This window comes from Triticum aestivum, chromosome 1A (genome assembly GCF_018294505.1).
Source record: "Triticum aestivum cultivar Chinese Spring chromosome 1A, IWGSC CS RefSeq v2.1, whole genome shotgun sequence".
In the NCBI taxonomy this organism is placed as follows: Eukaryota; Viridiplantae; Streptophyta; class Magnoliopsida; order Poales; family Poaceae; genus Triticum; species Triticum aestivum.
Genome location: NC_057794.1, coordinates 430,425,974 through 430,449,260, shown reverse-complemented (window position 1 = coordinate 430,449,260; position 23,287 = coordinate 430,425,974). Strand labels below are relative to the sequence as shown.

At 42.8% G+C, this 23,287-nt stretch overlaps 1 long non-coding RNA gene across 1 annotated transcript; it reads right to left on the bottom strand.

The window, feature by feature from the left end:
* Positions 1 to 21,046: 21,046 nt before the first annotated feature.
* On the bottom strand, positions 21,047 to 22,498 carry LOC123143157 (uncharacterized). Its single transcript, XR_006470718.1, has 3 exons — positions 22,286 to 22,498; positions 21,534 to 21,597; positions 21,047 to 21,282 (listed from the first exon to the last, which is right to left on the bottom strand). It is a non-coding gene; the product is annotated as an uncharacterized lncRNA (long non-coding RNA).
* Between the last annotated feature and the right edge of the window lie 789 nt (positions 22,499 to 23,287).

The window sequence follows — 23,287 nt, the reverse complement described above, 5'->3', positions numbered from 1 at the left end:
GCCCGAGATTCGATCGTCGGTATCTCAATACCTAGTTCAATCTTGTTACCGGCAAGTCTCTTTAGTCGTTCCATAATACATCATCCCATAACTAACTCATTAGTTACAATGCTTGCAAGGCTTATAGTGATGTGTATTACCGAGAGGGCCCAGAGATACCTCTCCGACAATCGGAGTGTCAAATCCTAATCTTGATCTATGCCAACTCAACAAGTACCTTCGGAGACACCTGTAGAGCACCTTTATAATCACCCAGTTATGTTGTGACGTTTGGTAGCACACAAAGTGTTCCTCCGGTAAATGGGAGTTGCATAATCTCATAGTCATAGGAACATGTACAAGTCATGAAGAAAGCAATAGCAACATACTAAACGATCAAGTGCTAAGCTAACAGAATAGGTCAAGTCAATCACATCATTCTCCTAATGATGCGATCCCGTTAATCAAATGACAACTCATGTCTATGGTTAGGAAACTTACCATCTTTGATTAACGAGCTAGTCAAGTAGAGGCATACTAGTGACACTATGTTTGTCTATGTATTCGCACATGTATTATGGTTCCGGTTAATACAATTCTAGCATGAATAATAAACATTTATCATGAAATAAGGAAATAAATAATAACTTTATTATTGCCTCTAGGGCATATTTCCTTTAGTCTCCCACTTGCACTAGAGTCAATAATCTAGTTCACATCGCCATGTGATTCAACATCAATAGTTCACATCTTTATGTGGTTAACACCCATAGTTCACATCGATATGTGACCAACACCCAAAGGGTTTACTAGAGTCAGTAATCTAGTTCACATTGCTATGTGATTAACACCCAAAGAGTACTAAGGTGTGATCATGTTTTGCTTGTGAGATAATTTTAGTCAGCGGGTCTGTCACATTCAGATCCGTAAGTATTTTGCAAATTTCTATGTCTACAATGCTCTTATTCAAGTATCCTTTTATGCTATCCAGAAATTCTATATCATTTCCAATCAACAATATGTCATCCACATATAAGATTAGAAATTCTATAGAGCTCCCACTCACTTCCTTGTAAATACAAGCTTCTCCAAAAGTCTGTATAAAACCATATGCCTTGATCACACTATCAAAGCGTTTATTCCAACTCCGAGAGGCTTGCACCAGTCCATAAATGGATCGCTGGAGCTTGCACATTTTGTTAGAATCTTTAGGATCGACAAAACCTTCTGGTTGCATCATATACAACTCTTCTTTAAGAAATCCATGAAGGAATGTAGTTTTGACATCCATTTGCCATATTTCATAAAATATGGCAATTTTCTAATATGATTCAGACAGACTTAAGCATATCTATGAGTGAGAATATCTCATCGTAGTCAACACCTTGAACTTTGTCAAAACCTTTTTCGACAAGTCTAGCTTTGTATATAGTAACACTACTATCAACGTCCGTCTTCCTCTTGAAGATCCATTTATTTTCTACGGCTTGCCGATCATCGGGAAAGTCAACCAAAGTCCACACTTTGTTCTCATACATGGATCCCATCTCAGATTTCATGGCCTCAAGCCATTTCGTAGAATCTGGGCTCATCATCGCTTCCTCATAGTTCGTAGGTTCATCATCGTCAAGTAACATGATCTCCAGAACAGGATTACCGTACCACTCTGGTGCGGATCTCACTCTAGTTTACCTACGAGGTTCGGTAGTAACTTGATCTGAAGTTACATGATCATCATCATTAGCTTCCTCACTAATTGGTGTAGTAGTCACAGGAACGGATTTCTGTGATGAACTACTTTCCAATAAGGGAGCAGGTACAGTTACCTCATCAAGTTCTACTTTCCTCCCACTCACTTCTTACGAGAGAAAGTCCTTCTCTAGAAAGGATCCATTCTTAGCAACAAATATCTTGCCTTCGGATCTGTGATAGAAGGTGTACCCAACTGTCTCCTTTGGGTATCCTATGAAGACACATTTCTCCAATTTGGGTTTGAGCTTATCAGGATGAAACTTTTTCTTATAAGCATCACAACCCCAAACTTTAAGAAACGACAACTTTGGTTTCTTGCCAAACCACAGTTCATACGGTGTCGTATCAACGGATTTAGATGGTGCCCTTTTTAACGTGAATGCAGGTGTCTCTAATGCATAACCCCAAAACTATAGTGGTAAATTGGTAAGAAACATCATAGATTGCACTATATCCAATAAAGTACGGTTATGACGTTAGGACACACCATTATGTTGTGGTGTTCCAGGTGGCACGAATGTGTGAAACTATTCCACATTGTTTTAATTTAAGACCAAACTCGTAACTCAAATATTTGTCTCCGCGATCAGATCATAGAAACTTTATTTTCTTGTCATGATGATTTTCCACTTCACTCTGAAATTCTTTGAACTTTTCAAATGTTTCAGACTTATGTTTCACCAAGTAGATATACCCATATCTGCTCAAATCATCTATGAAGGTCAGAAAATAACGATACCCGCCGCGAGCCTCAACACTCATCAGACCGCATACATCAGTGTGTATTATTCCCAATAAGTCAGTTGCTCACTCCATTGTTCCGGAGAACGGAATCTTAGTCATCTTGCCCATGAGGTATGGTTCGCAAGCATCAAGTGATTCATAATCAAGTGATTCCAAAAACCCATCAGCATGGAGTTTCTTCATGTGATTTACATCAGTATGACCTAAACGGTAGTGCCACAAATAAGTTGCACTATCATTATGAACTTTGCATCTTTTGGCTTCAATATTATGAATATGTGTATCACTACGATCGAGATCCAACGAACCATTTTCATTGGGTGTATAACCATAGATGGTTTTATTCATGTAAATAGAACAACAATTATTCTCTAACTTAAATGAATAACCGTATTGCAATAAACATGATCAAATCATATTCATGCTCAACACAAACACCAAATAACATTTATTTAGGTTTAACACTAATCACGAAAGTGTAGGGAGTGTGCGATGATGACCACTTCCAACACACATCGTCACTTCACCCTTAACTAGTCTCTGTTCATTCTGCAACTCCCGTTTCGAGTTACTACTCTTAGCACTGAACTAGTATCAAATACCGAGGGGTTGCTATAAACACTAGTAAAGTACACATCAATAACATGTATATCAAATATAGCATTGTTCACTTTGCCATCCTTCTTATCCGCCAAATACTTGGGGCACTTCCGCTTCCAGTGACCAGTCCCTTTGCAGTAGAAGCACTTAGTCTCAGGCTTAGGTCCAGATTTGGGCTTCTTTACTTGAGCAGCAACTTGCTTGCTGTTTTTCTTGAAGTTCCCTTTCTTTCCTTTTGCCCTTTTCTTGAAACTAGTGGTCTTGTTAATCATCAACACTTGATGCTCTTTCTTGATTTCTAGCTTCATCGATTCCATCATCATGAAAAGCTCGGGAATCGTTTTTGTCATCCCTTGCATACTATAGTTCATCATGAAGTTCTTCTAACTTGGTGATGGTGACTAGAGAATTTTGTCAATCACTATTTTATCTGGAAGATTAACTCCCACTTGATTCAACCGATTGTAGTACCCAGATAATCTGAGTACATGCTCACTGCTTGAGCTATTTTCCTCCATCCTTTAGCTATAGAACTTGTTGGAGACTTCATATCTCTCAACTCAGGTATTCGCTTGAAATATTAACTTCAACTCCTAGAACATCTCATATGATCCATGACATTCAAAACGTCTTTGAAGTCCCGATTCTAAGTTGTTAAGCATGGTGCACTAAACTATCAAGTAGTCATCATATTGAGCTTGCCAAACGTTCATAATGTTTGCATTTGCTCCTGCAAGCGGTCTGTCACCTAGCGGTGCATCAAGGACATAATTCATCTGTGCAGCAACGAGGATAGTCCTGAGATCACAGATCCAATCCGCATTATTGCTACTAACATATTTCAACTTAGTTTTCTCTAGGAACATATCAAAAATAAAACAGGGGAGCTAAAAGCGAGCTATTGATATACAACATAGATATGCTAATACTACCAGGACTAAGTTCATGATAAATTAAAGTTCAATTAATCATATTACTTAAGAACTCCCACATAGATAGACATCTCTCTAATCATCTAAGTGATCACGTGATCCAAATCAACTAAACCATGTCCGATCATCACATGAGATGGAGTAGTTTTCAATGGTGAACATCACTGTGTTGATCGTATCTACTATATGATTCACGCTCGACCTTTCGGTCTCAGTGTTCCGAGGTTGTCGTGGGTTTTTCACGGCAGATGTCCTCGTGAAAGGACTTAGTCGTGGAGCCATCGCAACGGGTTAACTTAAAGGGGTTAAACCGGACAAGGGGACACGAGGGGTTTTATACTAGTTCGGCCCCTTCGATGAAGGTAAAAGCCTACATCTAGTTGTGATTGGTATTGCTAAGGTTTCGATGACCAGGGAGCGAATCTGCTTTGCCTGGCTCTCGAGTTGTTGTTTCTTGTCCTCAAACCACGGCCGGGTCGTCCCTTTATATACATAGGTTGACACCCGTCGGTTTACAGAGTCCCGAGGTCGGATCATAGAAGTGTCCGGCTCGGTCTCTATTCCTCTAACTTACAATACAAGTTTATATGATAAAGTCGGTTCACATCTACATGCTTTAACCCACCTTTTGGGCCTTCGTAAAGCACCAATATCTTCTCATCTTCATGGGCTTCAATCTTTATGGAGCTAACCCGGCCACGCCTAGCCGGTTTACCTCCAGTAACCATATCCCCAACATTAGGCCCCAGATTGATTTGAACCTGTTCATGTCAATCTCCAAGACTTAGAAATATTCTTGCTCTGGCACCTTTATATAAATCTGGTAAATCACCATGACGTCATCCTTTAAATCCGTAGTAAATCGTTATGACGTCATCTACCCGTTGAAGCCGAAGATACCCTTCATTAATGAATGTTCAACCCTCGAGGCGCCATCCTTATTAACTATCCATTTCTAGCTCCTCGAGTTACGCACATGTCGCTTATCAGCTCACCTTATAAATAGGACCACGGGCCCTTCTCTTTTTCCCCTTCGTCTCCGTTTCCCTCTTCTTCCTCCTTGTGACATCTCTGTCCCTGAGCGCCGCCGCCGCCACTGAGCTTTGCCACCGTTCCTCCGCCGGCCGCTGCATCAACTTGGTTGCGCCAGAAAGCTGCAGCGCTCCTTTGTTGCTTCATCCTATGTAAGTCTTTCCCTTTCCCCCTTTGTAGATCTGTTAAGGGTTCCTTCATTCTTCGCAGTTTATCAAAGTTCATCAGGGCTCCAGTGCGGCTCTGTTCCTCCTTATCTATGGATTAAAAACTTCAAGCTTGATATATTGCCCGTAATAGTTTACTTTCCGCTACCACAACAAACCTTTTGTACGCGAAAAACTAATCTGAAGCATTACGAACTGCTTTGGGTCCAACCCTTTTTAGGTCAAAATATTTTTGCTTTCCTGTCTTCTAGTAGATCCAAAATTTGCATGTCTCCTTGCGGAACCTGTTTCCCTTTACTTAGTCATTTTACCTTGGATCTGTATCCTCTTTACCACATAGGCGGTTTACCTTTGTAAAAACAATCTATCACATACCATTATTCCCCTGGTAAACGACAAACCCTTTTACATCCGTTGTGACAGAATTGAGCATAGTTATGAGAATATCTAGGTATGATCATGTATATAGGCATCATGTTCGAGACAAGTAGACCGACTCCTGCCTGCATCTACTACTATTACTCCACACATCGACCACTATCCAGCATGCATCTAGATTATTAAGTTCATAAGAACAGATTAACGCTTTAAGAAAGATGACATGATATAGAGGGATAAAATCATGCAATATGAAATAAACCCCATCTTGTTATCCTCGATGGCAACAATACAATACGTGCCTTGCTGCCCCTACTATCACTGGGAAAGGACACCGCAAGATTGAACCCCAAGCTAAGCACTTCTCCCATTGCAAGAAAGATCAATCTAGTAGGCCAAACCAAACTGATAATTCGAAGAGACTTGCAAAGATAACCAATCATACATAAAATAATTCAGAGAATATTCAAATATTGTTCATAGATAAACTTGATCATAAACCCACAATTCATCGGTCTCAACAAACACGCCGCAAAAGAAGATTACATCGAATAGATCTCCACAAGAGAGGGGGAGAACTTTGTATTGAGATCCAAAAAGAGAGAAGAAGCCATCTAGCTAATAACTATGGACCCGAAGGTCTGAGGTAAACTACTCACACTTCATCGGAGAGGCTATGGTGTTGATGTTGAAGCCCTCCGTGATCGATGCCCCCTCCGGCGGAGCTCCAAAATAGGCCCCAAGATGGGATCTCGTGGATACAGAAAGTTGCTACGGTGGAATTAGGGTTTTGGCTCTGTATCTGGTAGTTTGGGGGTACGTAGGTATATATAGGAGGAAGGAGTACGTCGGTGGAGCAACAGGGGGCCCACGAGGGTGGAGGGCGCGCCCAGGGGGGTAGGCGCGCCCCCTACCTCATGGCCTCCTGGTTGATGCCTTGACGTAGGGTCCAAGTCCCCTGGATCATGTTCGTTCCAAAAATCACGTTCCCGAAGGTTTCATTCCGTTTGGACTCCGTTTGATATTCTTTTTATGCGAAACCCTAAAATAGGCAAAACACTGCAATTCTGGGCTGGGCCTCCGGTTAATAGGTTAGTCCCAAAAAATAATATAAAAGTGTATAATAAAGCCCAATAATGTCCAAAACAGAATATAATATAGCATGGAACAATAAAAAATTATAGATACGTTGGAGACGTATCAAGCATCCCCAAGCTTAATTCCTGCTCGTCCTCGAGTAGGTAAATGATAAAAATAGAATTTTTGATGTGGAATGCTACTTGGCATAATTTCAATGTAATTCTTCTTAATTGTGGTATGAATATTCAGATCCAAAAGATTCAAGACAAAAGTTCAATATTGACATAGAAATAATAATACTTCAAGCATACTAACTAAGCAATTATGTCTCTTCAAAATAACATGCCCAAAGAAAGTTATCCCTACAAAATCATATAGTTTGGCTATGCTCTATCTTCACCACACAAAGTATTTAAATCATGCACAACCCCGATGACAAGCCAAGCAATTGTTTCATACTTTTGGTGTTCTCAAACTTTTTCAATCTTCACGCAATACATGAGCGTGAGCCATGGACATAACACTTTAGGTGGAATAGAATGGTGGTTGTGGAGGAGACAAAAAAGGGGAAGATGGTCTCACATCAACTAGGCGTATCAACGGACTATGGAGATGCCCATCAATAGATATCAATGTGAGTGAGTAGGGATTGCCATGCAACGGATGCACTAGAGCTATAAGTATATGAAAGCTCAACAAAAGGAACTAAGTGGGTGTGCATCCAACTCGCTTGCTCATGAAGACCTAGGGCATTTTGAGGAAGCCCATCATTGGAATATACAAGCCAAGTTCTATAATGAAAAATTCACACTAGTATATGAAAGTGATAACATAGGAGACTCTCTATTATGAAGATCATGGTGCTACTTTGAAGCACAAGTGTGGTAAAAGGATAGTAGCATTGTCCCTTCTCTCTTTTTCTCTTTTTTTTATTTGGGCCTTTCTTTTTTTATGGCCTCTTTTTTTCGTCTGGAGTCTCATCCCGACTTGTCGGGGAATCATAGTCTCCATCATCCTTTCCTCACTTGGGACAATGCTCTAAAAATGATGATCATCACACTTTTATTTACTTACAACTCACAATTACAACTCAATACTTAGAACAAAATATGACTCTATGTGAATGCCTCCGGCGGTGTACCGGGATATGCAATGAATCAAGAGTGACATGTATGAAAGAATTATGAATGGTGGCTTTGCCACAAATACAATTTCAACTACATGATCATGCAAAGCAATATGACAATGATGGAGCGTGTCATAGTAAACGGAACGGTGGAAAGTTGCATGGCAATATATCTCGGAATGGCTATGGAAATGCCATGACAGGTAGGTATGGTGGCTGTTTTGAGGGAGGTATATGGTGGGTGTATGATACCGGCGAAAGGTGCGCGGTATTAGAGAGGCTAGCAATGGTGGAAGGAAGAAAAGTGCGTATGATCCATGGACTCAACCTTAGTCATAAAGAACTCATATACTTATTCCAAAAATCTACAAGTTATCAAAACAAAGTATTACGCGCATGCTCCTAGGGGGGTAGATTGGTAGGAAAAGACCATCGCTCATCCCCGGCCGCCACTCATAAGGAAGACAGTCAATAAATAAATCATGCTCCGACTTCATCACATAACGGTTCATCATACGTGCATGCTACGGGAATCACAAACTTTAACACAAGTATTCCTCAAATTCACAACTACTCAACTGGCATGACTCTAATATTACCATCTCCATATCTCAAAACAATTATCAAGTATCAAACTTCTCATAGTATTCAACACACTCATAAGAAAAATTTTATTAATCTTGAATGCCTAACATAATTAAAACAAATTACCATGCTATTTTGTAGGACTCTCAAAATAATCTAAGTGAATCATGAGAGAACAATAGTTTCTATAAAACAAATCCACCGATGTGCTCTAAAAGATATAACTGAAGCACTAGAGCAAAAAATATATAACTCAAAAGATATAAGTGAAGCACATAGAATATTCTAACAATTTCCGAATCATGTGTGTCTCTCTCAAAAGGTGTGTGCAGCAAGGACGATTGTGGAAAACTAACAAATAAAGACTCAAATAATACAAGACGCTCCAAGCAAAACACATATCATGTGGTAAATAAAGATGTAGCTCCAAGTAAAGTTACCGATGGAAGTAGACGAAAGAGGGGATGCCTTCCGGGGCATCCCCAAGCTTTGGCTTTTGGGTGTGATTAGATTATATTGGAGTGCCATAGGAATCCCCAAGCTTAGGCTCTTGCCACTCCTTGTTCCATAATCCATCAAATCTTTCACCCAGAACTTGAAAACTTCACAACACAAAACTTCAAGTAGAAAATCTCGTGAGCTCCGTTAGCAAAAGAAAACAAAACACCACTTCAAGGTACTGTAATGAACTCATTCTTTATTTATATTGGTGTTCAACCTACTGTATTACAACTTATCTATCGTTTATAAACTATTTTACTAGCCATAGATTCATTAAAATAAGCAAACAACACACGAAAAACAGAATCTGTCAAAAACAGAACAGTCTGTAGTAATCTGTAGCTAACGCAAGATCTAGAACCCCCAAAATTCTAAAATAAATTTCTGGACGTGAGGAATTTATCTATTAATCATCTTCACAAAGAATTAACTAAATATCTCTTTCAAAATAAAAATGGTAGCAATTCTCGTGAGCGCCGAAGTTTCTGTTTTTTTACAGCAAGATTAAAAAGACTTTCCCCAAGTCTTCCCAACGGTTCTACTTGGCACAAACACTAATTAAACACAAAAAACACAACCAAAACAGAGGCTAGATAAATTATTTATTACTAAACATGAGCAAAAAGCAAGGAATAAAAATAAAATTGGGTTGCCTCCCAACAAGCGCTATCGTTTAACGCCCCTAGCTAGGCATAAAAGCAAGGATAGATCTAGGTATTACCATCTTTGGTTGGCAATCCATAAGTGGCTCTCATAATAGATTCATAAGTTAATTTAATTTTCTTTCTAGGTAAGTGTTCCATGCCTTTCCTTAATGGAAATTGGAATCTAATATTTCCTTGCTTCATATCAATAATTGCACCAATCGTTCTAAGGAAAGGTCTACCAAGAATAATAGGACATGAAGGATTGCAATCTATGTCAAGAACAATAAAATCTACGGGCACATAATTCCTATTTGCAACAATAAGAACATCATTAATTCTTCCCATAGGTTTCTTAATAGTGGAATCCGCAAGGTGCAAGTTTAAAGAGCAATCATCAAAATCACGGAAACCTAGCAAATCGCACAAAGTCTTTGGAATCGTGGAAACACTAGCACCAAAATCACACAAAGCATAGCATTCATGATCTTTAATTTTAATTTTAATAGTAGGTTACCACTCATCATAAAGTTTTCTAGGATAGAAACTTCCAACTCAAGTTTTTCTTAATAAGATTGCATCAAAGCATCCACGATATGTTTAGTAAAAGCTTTATTTTGACTATAAGCATGAGGAGAATTTAGCACGGATTGCAACAAGGAAATACAATCTATCAAAGAGCAATTATCATAATTAAATTCCTTGAAATCCAAAATAGTGGGTTCATTAATATTTAAAGTTTTGACTTCTTCAATCCCACTTTTAACAATTTTAGCATCAAGATCTAAAGACTCTGAATTTTTGGAACGCCGTCTAGGTAAAGGTGGATCATATTCAGTCCCATCATTATCAAGATTAATATTGCGAAACAAAGATTTAATAGGGGACACATCAATAACTTTTAGATCTTCATCTTTATTATCATGGAAACTAGAATAACACGCTTTTATAAAGCAATCTTTCTTAGCACGCATCCTAGCGGTTCTTTCTTTGCACTCATCAATGGAAATTCTCATGGCTTTGAGAGACTCATTGATATCATGCTTAGGTGGAATAGATCTAAGTTTCAAAGAATCAACATCAAGAGAAATTCTACCAACGTTCATAGCCAAGTCATCAATCTTAAGCATTTTTTCTTCAATCAAAGCATTGAAATTCTTTTGCGAAGTAATAAATTATTTAATATTAGTTTCAAAATCAGAGGGCATCTTATTATAATTTCCATAAGAATTGTTGTAGGAATTACCATAATTATTAGAGGAATTACTAGGATACGGCCTAGGATTAAAGTTTCCTCTATACACGTTGTTACCAAAATTATTCCTACCAACAAAATTCACATCCAAAGATTCATTATTATTCTCAATCAAAGTAGACAAAGGCATATCATTAGGATCAGAAGAAACACTTTTATTAGCAAATAATTTCATAAGTTCATCCATCTTATCACTCAAAACATTAATTTCTTCTATCGCATGCACTTTTCTATTAGTACATATTTCAGTGTGCCATTGAGAATAATTAACCATAATATTATCTAGGAGATTAGTAGCTTCTCCTAAAGTGATTTCCATAAAAGTGCCTCCCGCGGCCGAATCTAAAAGATTTCTAGAAGCAAAATTCAATCCGGCACAAAAATTTTGTATAATCATCCACAAATTCAAACCATGCGTAGGGCAATTAGGTAACATTAATTTCATCGTCTCCCAAGCTTGTGCAACATGTTCATGGTCAAGTTGCTTAAAATTCATAATATCGTTTCTAAGAGAGATGATCTTAGCGGGAGGAAAATAATTAGAGATAAAATCATCTTTGCACTTATTCCACGAATCAATACTATTTTTAGGCAAAGACGAAAACCAAGCTTTAGCACGATCTCTAAGCGAAAAAGGAAATAGATTCAATTTAACAATATAATTGTCCACATCTTTCTTATTTTGCATATCACACAAATCAATGAAGCTATTTAGATGGGTAGCGGCATCTTCACTAGGAAGGCCGGTGAATTGATCTTTCATGACCAGATTCAATAAAGCAGTATTGATTTCACAAGATTCAGTATCGGTAAGAGTAGCAATCGGAGTGCTAAGGAAATCATTGTTGTTGGTATTGGTAAAGTCACACAATTTAGTATTATCTTGAGCCATCGTGACAAGCAAGCAATCCAACACACAAGCAAACAAGAAACGGGCAAAAAAAGGCAAATAGAGAAAGAAAGGGAGGATGGAGAGAGAGGGCGAATAAAACGGTAAGGGTGAAGTGGGGGAGAGGAAAATGAGAGGCAAATGGCAAATAATGTAATGCGGGAGATAAGGTTTTGTGATGGGTACTTGGTGTGTTGACTTTTGCGTAGACCTCCCCGGCAACGGCGCCAGAAATCCTTCTTGCTACCTCTTGAGCACTTGCGTTGGTTTTCCCTTGAAGAGGAAAGTGTGATGCAGCGAAGTAGCGTAAGTATTTCCATCGGTTTTTGAGAACCAAGGTATCAATCCAGTAGGAGGCCACGCACGAGTCCCTCGCACCTACACAAACAAATAAATCCTCGCAACCAACGCGATAAGGGGTTGTCAATCCCTACACGGTCACTTACGAGAGTGAGATCTGATAGATATGATAGGATAATATTTTTGGTATTTTTATGATAAAGATGCAAAGTAAAATAAAAGGCAATAAAAATAACTAAGTGTTGGAAGATTAATATGATGGAAAATAGACCCGGGGGCCATAGGTTTCACTAGTGGCTTCTCTCAAGATCATAAGTATTTACGGTAGGTGAACAAATTAATGTTGAGCAATTGACAGAATTGAGCATAGTTATGAGAATATATAGGTATGATCATGTATATAGGCATCACGTCCGAGACAAGTAGATCGACTCCTGCCTGCATCTACTACTATTACTCCACACATTGACCGCTATCCAGCATGCATCTAGAGTATTAAGTTCATAAGAACAGAGTAGCGCTTTAAGCAAGATGACATGATGTAGAGGGATAAACTCATGCAATATGAAATAAACCCCATCTTGTTATCCTCGATGGCAACAATACAATACGTGCCTTGCTGCCCCTACTATCACTGGGAAAGGACACCGCAAGATTGAACCCAAAGCTAAGCACTTCTCCCATTGCAAGAAAGATCAATCTAGTAGGCCAAACCAAACTGATAATTCGAAGAGACTTGCAAAGATAACCAATCATACATAAAAGAATTTAGAGAAGATTCAAATATTGTTCATAGGTAAACTTGATCATAAACCCATAATTCATCGATCTCAACAAACACACCGCAAAATAAGATTACATCGAATAGATCTCCACAAGAGAGGGGGAGAACTTTGTATTGAGATCCAAAAAGAGAGAAGAAGCCATCTAGCTAATAACTATGGACCCGAAGGTCTGAGGTAAACTACTCACACTTCATCGGAGAGGCTATGGTGTTGATGTAGAAGCCCTCCGTGATCGATGCCCCCTCCGGCGGAGCTCCGGAACATGCCCCAAGATGGGACCTCGTGGATACAGAAAGTTACGGCGATGGAATTAGGGTTTTGGTCCGTATCTGGTAGTTTGGGGGTACGTAGGTATATATAGGAGGAAGGAGTACGTTGGTGGAGCAACAAGGGGGCCACGAGGGTGGAGGGCGCGCCCAGGGGGTAGGCGCGCCCCCCTACCTCGTGGCTTCCTGGTTGATGTCTTGACGTAGGGTCCAAGTCCTCTGGATCATGTTCGTTCCGAAAATCACGTTCCTGAAGGTTTCATTCCGTTTGGACTCCGTTTGATATTCTTTTTCTGCGAAACCCTAAAATAGGCAAAATAACAGCAATTCTAGGCTGGGCCTCCGGTTAATAGGCTAGTCCCAAAAAAATAATATAAAAGTGTATAATAAAGCCCAATAATGTCCAAAACAGAATATAATATAGCATGGAACAATAAAAAATTATAGATACGTTGGAGACGTATCAGGGACCGCCGGCTCAACGGCGTTCACAACCCTTTTACGGAGCTTCTGATCCTGCTTGCATAAACTTGTGGTGAAAATATGGCACTGCCCACTATTCAACTGCTTTGGGTTACTCTGATAACCGGATTGCTACTGATGATCCCCTTGATTGTTCTGTTGGTTGTAACCACCCTGATTACCTTGGCCTTGAAAACAGGAATTAGAACTGTCGCCACCGTAACCCGGACCGTGAGAGCCGGAGCCTGAGCCGCCGCCTGGCCCATGATTGTCTTGAAAAATATTGGTGTTTTTGTACTCCTTCATAATGAAGCAATCCTTCTAGAGGTGAGTGGACGGTCTTTCCCGTGTACCATGCCTCGGGCAGGGCTGATTCGGTAGCCACTCAAGATCGAAACCCGGCCCCCCAATCCGAGGAGGTGGCTTCCTTTACGACGTTGTCCATTATTCTGCGTATTAGTGATAGCCACAAAATCCAAATTATTATCAGCTTTGCGCTTACCGTTGCCTCCCTGACTCGTTGGGTTATCTGCTGCCCTTTGGTACTGCTACTCTTCTTTCCCTTTTTCGGCTTTTCATCATCAGAATCGGGGTCCTTGGTACTATCAGAGTCAGCATACTTAACCACAGCCGCCATCAGCTCCCCCATGTCACTGCAGTGGCGCTTGAGCTGCCCTAGCTTCTGCTTAAGGGGCATAAAATGACAATTCTTCTCTAACATCAAGACCACTGAACCGGCATTGATACGATCCGATGAGTGCAGGATAGTTGAGACCCGGTGCACCCAATGGGTTGTTGACTCGCCTTCTTCTTGGCCACAGGAATCCAGATCCACAATCGACATAGGCTGCTTTCATGTATCTTTAAAATTATGGATAAACCGGGCTTTCAACTCGGCCCATGACCCAATGGAGTTGGCGGGCAGCCCTTTTAACCAAGTACGGGTCGTCCCCTCCGGCATCATGGTGAAATATTTAGCACACGTCGCGTCGCTAACATCTAGCAGTTCCATGGCCATCTCATAACTCTCGGCCCACGCTTCAGGGGGCAGGTCAGCTGTGTAATTAGGTACCTTACGAGGGCCCTTGAAATCCTTGGGCAAGCGCTCGTTCCGCAGAGCCGGCACTAAACATGGCACACCCAAAGTTCTAGAAGTTGCGCCTGCCTCTACCGAAGTCGTCGGATAAACCGGAGAATGTTGATGAGCCGCGTATTGAGCCGCCAGCTCAGCCTCCCAACGCGCCCTGCCCCGATCCACCAGAGCCCGGGCATTAGCACCGCCGCGTGCCGGGTCATGTCCACGGGGCTGGTTACGGCGTTGTTCAGTACTTGAAACCGCTGGTGAGTCAATGTGCCGGCTGTAACTCCAGCTTGGACGAGGGGTCGAATGAATCCGCTCATGACTATACGAATAAGCCACTTGCTGCTCCAATGCCGTGTGAAGAAGTTCTCTGGCCCTCTGCGTTTCAACCGCCGTCGGGGACTCGCCTTTAACTGGGAGAGCCACCAATCACGTAGCTGCAGCAATCATATTATCCAAAGGGTTAGAATAATGACCCGGTGGCGTCGGCACATACCGTGGTGGGGTATTATTCAAACGGGGCGGATCTGTTGTGCATGGCTGAACCGGCACTCCGCCCCCAGGTGCCTCAATCGTCCGGTTTACCACTGGCGGGTCGATGGTCCATGCGCCAGGCGTGTTGAAGAGGTTCCTCGCCTCGTAAACCGGAGGCAGACGACTCTGGTGCCTCCTCCTCATGACTTCGTTTGAAGCGTTCCGGCCCAACGTGAGCCGGAAGGACTCTGCCTGAATTCGTTGTGCCTGAACATCCAGAGCAGCCCGCTCCGCAGTCATCCTAGCATTCTCAGCCGCCAGATCTTCCTTGGCTTGAACTATCTCATCTCGCAGCTTTGCAACTTCCGCCTTATGCTGAGCTTGATTTGCCGGGTTAACCTTTGTTGTTAACAATGTTGTCAGAGTGTCCAGCAAGTCAGACAAGACCTGCGACGGCAGGTGCACAGGACCTCCTGCCCCGGCCACCATTGTCGTTGCTGACCCGGAAATCATTGCTGTTGTAGTCGTAGAATTTTGCCCTGGCTGTGTATCGGCCATAAAAATCGCGACCCGGTTCGGTGGCTCATAGGGGTCCGGAATACTATCGCCATCGGAACATCCCCCAAGCCAGCCATCTTGCAGCTGATACATTGAGTTAGTCTCGCCTGTGGATGATTCACCGTCGGAGTAGATGGCCGTCTCACCGCCAGACACACATCCCTCAAATTCTGCCTCATGGATAAATCCAACGAAGGCGCGCTTCACGGCAGGTTGAGCCCGGGCGGGTCATGCACGCTGAGTCGTCACGATGATGTCGGTGTAGATGTCCGACTCAGGGCCCGGTTCACCGATTTTGCCGATGAAGACATGGATTCCGCCGAAGGGGACCCGGTACCCGTACTCGATTGAGCCGGCCTCGGGACCCCAGCCTGCATTGTCGATGTAGAGCTTGCCGCGACGACTCTTCGTCATCCGGCCCACATCGTATCCCTTGATCCCTTTGAAGCTGCCCTGTAAGAACTCGAACCCACCGTGCGCTGGCCCCATGGTGGGCGCCAACTGTCGTGGAATTGTCACAGCAGATGTCCTAGCAAAAGGACTTAGTCGTGGATCCATCGCAACTTGGTTAGCTTAAAGGGGTTAAACGGGACAAAGGACACCGGGAATTTATACTAGTTCGGCCCCTTGCTGTGAAGGTAAAGGCCTAATCCAGTTTGAGGTGGTATTGCTTGGGTTTCGATTACCAGGGAGCGAATACGCTTAACCTAGCTTTCGATCTCTTGTTTTTGCCCTAAACTGCCGCTGGGTCGTCCCTTTATATACACAGGTTGACGCCCCGCGGCTCACGGAGTCTCGGACGGCTCATACACAACGTGTCCGGCTCGGTGACCAACTACGCCTGCCTTACAATACAAGTCATACACATATGGCGGTTTATACCTATGGGCCTTAAGCCGCCTTTGGGATTTGGATCCTTAGTAAGCCTGCTATTGAACCACCATCTTCAACATCTTCACGGGCCTTGTCTTGATGAACCGCCATCGGTATAACCCGACCCCTCCTGGGTGGGTCATACCCAATAGTCATATATCCAACAAGAACCACTTCCCAATTAACATTGATGGCAGTGCTACCACTCATGGTCGTCTACATGATTCGACAACACCAACAATTATCGAACCCTTTCCGCTCAAGGACCTCAGAGGCAGGACAAGTCTAGCCGGTGGTACGTTTTTGGAAATCAACAAGCTTAAGAAATGTGAACTGTACCTGCTTAACCTCATGAACAATCTCATACAGCGCCAAGATCCTATCATGGATATGTCGCCCCTCAAGAAAGGTGAGCTAGTAAGGATGTATGAGACGTTCCTCCACTGGGGCAAACCGTGTCACACAAACCTCAGTGAAGATCTACTAGAGGACACTAATCACCATGATCGGACTGAAGTGTCAATATCTTTTGCCCAACAAATTTAAGGGTCAGGGTAACCACACCAAAACTTAGGCGGGACATGTCCAATGTTCCAATGTAGATCTCTTGCAACATTAGCATAATCACCGCCTGAAGCTTCTCGAGCATAATCACCGCCTGAAGCTGCTCCCATAACTTCTAGAAGAAGGTGACAACGAGGTCATACAGACCAGGAGCTGAAATATCCTTCATCTTCATAAGTGTCTGGCATACCTCTTCAGGTAAAAATGGGAGGGTAAGGTCCGCATTCTTGTTAGATGACACCTTGGCCGCCTTTGCCACTAGCCCATAGCTAAAGCAACCCCGCAACATGGTTCCTCCTTGAAGTTATCCTTATAGAAGAGTAGACATGGGTGTAGATAGCCCTGACATCATCAGAGAGGACCGCTCCCTCCCACGATCATGTGATGGAGCACCTCTGACACAACCCATTCGCAATGGCATGGAAGTAGCAGTGTTGGTGTCCCCCTTCTATCGCAAATTATGGTGGCTCCGCTGCCACCAGAAGATCTCCTCACCCTTGTAGATCTCCACAAGGGAGACCCTAAGTGTGTAAATTTGAAGCCACTCTTCACCGGTAGGGCCAGCCGCATCTGCTACCTCGCCCAACGTCTGAATCTTGCCTAGGATAGACCCCTTATGCACCCAAAGCTTGACCCCAATATTGGCCCATAGCCCTGCATTAACTGTTGGGTGCCTTTGGCACAATGATGCGAAACATCCACCGCACTAAACAACATGGGAAGGATAAGTGTTTGCGACCTCCCACTTAGGTTGAACCACATCCATGAACCCAGGAAGTTCTCAAAGTGGAAGCGGCTCAACCTAGGGGCGGGCAAGAAGGAGGAGTGGCCCGAACCAATCCGAGTAACCTCACGCACAGAGAAAAGAGGGAAGGAGACTTCCCACTCTACAAACACTAGTACCCAATCCAACACACTCCGGATCGGTTCCACCTGATTATTACTCCAAGTGAGTTGCGTGCCCACCCGTGTGATCTAAGGGCAGGTCAGCGATGCATTCATCGAAAGATCGCATCTAAGGCAGGTTCATGTTGGTCGAGATCTTGTCCTCCTATGATCATATTAGACTGAAGTCTCCACCCACCACAGCCGGAATGGGGCTCTACTCGATCTTATCCTTGAGCTTCACCAAGAACGCCTAAGACCTCGCCTCTCACCTGGGGTTAGATTGTCTATGAGTGTGAGACATGCTCACAAAGAACTCCCCGCACTCCATAACGTCAACCTCGAAGGTACCCTCCTTGACACCCAAGAGGATGCCACCCGAGCAGCATATGGTCGGGAGCCACCGCCATGAAAACTTGTGGAGACTAAGACCGTGGCATCCCGACTTAATAGGAATGATAGACTACTCATGTAAACAGGGTGCACCTTCTTTTATGGGAGCCCATCCGAAAGGAACCTCAAATTTAATTGTTCTTGGCTTCGAGCAATTTGAGCGTGGATGACCGACTTGAAAGTTGGTACTCGGTTCGCACGAGTGAGGACAAAGTGCGCAGGAAAGACTAGTGTTGGTCTGTGGAGCCAGTCTAGATCCTAGGTGGTAGCCAGACGCAACGGCCAGGAACCGATGGTTTTGGCTGATGCGTTACAGTTGGTATCATAACCGACCCTCACGGTTACACAGACGTGCACAGAGATGTAGCGCATGGCACGTGTGGCCCGTCATGGCACACAACATGACACATGTGCGGGGCTGGACGCACAAAGGAACTTTTCTGCTGGGCCGACGAGGACGTCACTACTTTTGAGTGGGGATGTATGTAACATCCTGACTTAATAGGAATGATAGACTACTGAAAACAAGGTGCCCCTTCTTTTTCAAGTGCCCGTCCAAAATGAATCTCGACGTTAAGCGTGCTTATGCATGAAATGCACATAAAAGCCTTATTGATATATGGAGTAGTCTAAATCCTAGGTGGTAGTCTGACGTAACGGCCAAGAATCGGTGGGTTTGGCCGACCCTATAGCTTGGGTATTGAGAAATCTTACCGAATCATTTCCTGAAGACCCGCAATGTTCAAGCCCTCGCGCGTATACTCTATCTACTGGATGCCATTTGATCTCATGTGTGATTGTTGCAAAAAGCGTGTTTGTTATTTTTCACATACCTAGAAAATTTGCTTGTGTCAGTCAAGTTTCGAATGAGGATAAAAACAAGAGCAACGTAACAAATTACAACACCTACAGTCGGATTATAGCACTTGCAGTTGTATGTTCAGTGGTGGACATGTAACTGCTCAACATCCCGCACCTGGTTGCAGTCACATTGTGGATCATGCAGTTATAGTCAAATTACAATACTTGTAGTTGCATATCTAAAAATAGACATCCAACTGGCCGGCATCTCCTCCTCTAGGTATAGTCGCGTTATGGACCATACAATTGCAATCGGCCTAGAACACTTGCACTTGCATGTCTAGAAATGATGGTGCAAGTGAAAAAAACATAAAACCAATAATGAATTTGTTTATGTCTTTTGTTGGATCTTTTTCACGGCTCGATAGAGAATTTGATAAGCCAATGATTATTTTTCGTCTTTCATAATTAACTAATCGATTACGAAAGTTTGTAGTTCTTTTTTCCGCAGTACATCGATGTGACATGAGCGTGAAAGAGGTTTAAGAATCCGTTTTCTTTTTATAAGGGCTAAAATCATTTTTTTGGGTTTTTGACCTCATATTGTAGGGTGGATCTCGAAAGATAGGGAAGATCTTCCTCCAAGCCGTACATACGACTCTCATCAAATACAACTTTCCACGGAATTCTATAGGGATCTATGAGGAGTATGAAGTTTTGTTTACTCACTTTAAATTGAGAGACATTTTTTGTTTAAAAAAGAGACATTTCGTTCGTTGAAATTGAAGCGTGCGGGATCCGTCAATGCTCTTGACACTCGTTCAGGATGTGTTTAACTTGAATGTGTTTTGATGACAAATAAAAATAACTTCGAAATGAAGCGAAATGATGATCTAAAAAAAATGAAGCGAAAGAATGCCTTGACCATGAGAGGAAAAACACGGAGAGAACATCGTCATTTTATTTATATCGATTTCGTAGGACAACTTTGAATAGCTATAGCCGACATCCATCGGAGATCGCCAAGGTCTTCTGCGCACGTAAACGTAATAGTCGGAATTCCTCCTGGCATGTCATCATCAGGACTATTCTATTCATGAAAGGATGTACACACATGAACGCGGATGTCGGTGCTTGCTGACCACTGAATCGCATTCAACAAATGGAGGTGGAGGTCTGTGTGTGTGTGTGTGTGTGTGTGTGTGTGTGTGATAGAAGGAAGAGAGGAACGAATGGATGTGCTGGAAATGTATGCTCTGATTTTTGGCAATTTACGGCCTTGTAACAGCCCGACGAACCCGGTCGGCTGCGGTGCCGCCGCTGGGTAATTTGATCGAGTCCCCTTTCCTCGTCCAGGGACCGTCAATCCAGGCGACCGTTTCCATCGAGTGAGCCGGGTTGGTTACGACGAGGTACGGTGCGTGAAATCTATCGACTGCGCCCCGCCATGGAAGACGGAAATGCTATTGCTGCCAGTACGACTTCAACGCAGCAGGCAGCCAGGCACCGCCTCGTCTTGGTTCGTCAAGCCGACAGAAGGGCCTGAGGTGGCGTCGTACTTTACTAGTACTTCGTCAAGAAGCATTCGGGGAGCGCGCGTGCGTGAGACCACGGTCAACACAAAATGGACAGCCCCTTTGCAGCGCACGCCAGTTGGTAGGCATGCGATTCCTATTTTTCTTCAGTAGTAGCCCTTTGAAAACCAGCTGGTGGCCCTTAAACTACACAACAATTCGTGCGACGCGAGCACTCAGCACACCGTTTTTTATAGTATATATATAAAAGAATTGGTAAAAAAAAGCGCACCGATTTGGTCACGTGTTTGGTGTGTTCAGGAGGCAGGACGCATGTACATGCGTGCTTGGAGGGCAACGAGTACAGGCTCGTTCGTTTTGTAGGATTTTCGGAGGATTTCCATGGGGATTTTCCTATGTATGTCATTTGTCTCATAGGAGTATTAGATTTCTTAGGATTGATTGTGTTCATATTGGTCTAATTTCACAAATGGTGTTGAGACATTGCCCCCTTCCGAGCCCAATATTCAGCACAGCCTGGCCTTCCAATAACCTGTCTTCATTTGGCAGCAAAGAAGTGGTGATCTTCTTCGGGACTGATCTTCTTTGTTCACATATCTGTGTATAGACAAGGTTCTTCAATGGACCCATTTTCCTTGAAACTGTCGGGCAGACAACCCAAGTGAAGAAACTAATTGTTAGACTATATTGTTACAGGGGCGGAGCTGGAGCAAATGTTACCCGATGCACCACTTTAACAAGGAGTAAAATATTCAAGCAACGATGCATTGAATAAATGTGTGTTTCATAGATTTCAGCACACATTATCAGATGTCATCGAAGGCAGCGTGTAAAAAACATAACGTAGCCATAAAAATGCTTGTTGTAATGATAAAATAAGGGAGAAAATTACTTGAAATAGATGTCTTGCATCTCCAAATTTCAAAATACATCATCTGACAACAAGGTTCAATAACCTACAAGGTAAAAATATGATTAAACTTTTCAGTAGAACATAATAAAAATTCTGAAGGAAAAAGTATTTAAATGGCTAAAATCCTAAAAATTATATTTAGTACGTTCTATTCCAAAACAATATGCCATATTCTTCTCTTCGTTGTATTCAAGCCATATCCCAAATTCATCAAACCATTTAGCATTGAACTTTCTCTATTTACCCCAAAAATCCGAGGACTCAAAAACAAAATATCTTGGCTGACAAAGTCCATTCAACAAATATGTTCTTCTTACCAGATCTTTCAAATTAGGATGATAATGTTCTATCAATTTTCTCTTGCTCGGATCATATTGAATGTCCCCTTCCCAATTATGTCTTCCGGAACCTCCTATGATGGTGCTTTTCATTTGAGAAAAAACTTGACCATAGTATTTGTATTTGAAAAATACAAATGAGACATTCAGACTTGTATACAGACAAATGAAACCCTAGTTAGAAGTTATAACCTAGAAATTGCCCCACGCTTTTGCCAAGACATAGTGATTTATTTTATTTGCTATAAATTTATACATAATTGACTATTTGTTGCAGTTTGTAAACAAAATTAGAAAAGCAAGACAAAGGCGCTACCACAATCGTAGCCTTCTGTAATCTATGGGCGCGCATACGAAAGCAAAGATTCAAGATTGGAAAGGTCGCCAAATTACCGAGCTCCGGACCAGCCGACGGCGTGCGGGGTCGCTCGCGGGCCGCGCGTAGTCACCGTCATCGCTGCGTGGCCTGCGGCGTCCGGCGGCGCTCTGCCGCTACCGCCTCTCTGTACGCGACTGCCGACGCGAGGCGTATGGTATGGGGCTGGCTCCGTACGCGTCTACACAAACCTGATCGATCGATGGATCGATTAGATTTTTTAGTGGAAGCTCGATCCATTAGGCTACGTGACGTATGTTTTTTCTTGCGAAGTGTAGCTACGTTCTGGATCGTAAGCCAACTGTGTGTGGGTGCTGTCTTGGGCCAGTGCGGAAGCGTCGCCGGAAAGGGCTGACCCTGATGCACTGCAATTGGGTCACCCTGATGCATCGGGCCTTTTTATTTCATAGGTACTACTAGCAAATTTTTGGAACTGTATTCCTGTGCATACGGGTCGGCCCAATGGGCTCTGCCCCTGTATATGTACGTATTGTGTAACATTGTATCCTTCATTATATATGTGTGTGATAGATCATGAGGGAGTCCTGGATTAGGGGGTGTTCGGATAGCTGGACTATACCTTCAGCCGGACTCCTGGACTATGAAGATACAAGATTGAAGACTTCGTCCCGTGTCTGGATAGGACTTTCCTTGGCGTAGAAGACAAACTTGGCGATGCGGATATTCAAGATCTCCTACCATTGTAACCGACTCTATGTAACCCTAACCCTATCCGATGTCTATATAAACCGGAGGGTTGTAGTCCGTAGGCAATCAACTCCATATACAACAATCATACCATAGACTAGCTTATAGGGTTTAGCCTCCTTGATCTCGTGGTAGATCTACTCTTTTACTACCTATATCATCAATATTAATCAAGCAGGACGTAGGGTTTTACCTCCATCAAGAGGGCCCGAACCTGGGTAAAACATCGTGTTCCCTGCCTCCTGTTACCATCCGGCCTAGACGCACAGTTCGGGACCCACTACCCGAGATCCGCCGGTTTTGACACCGAC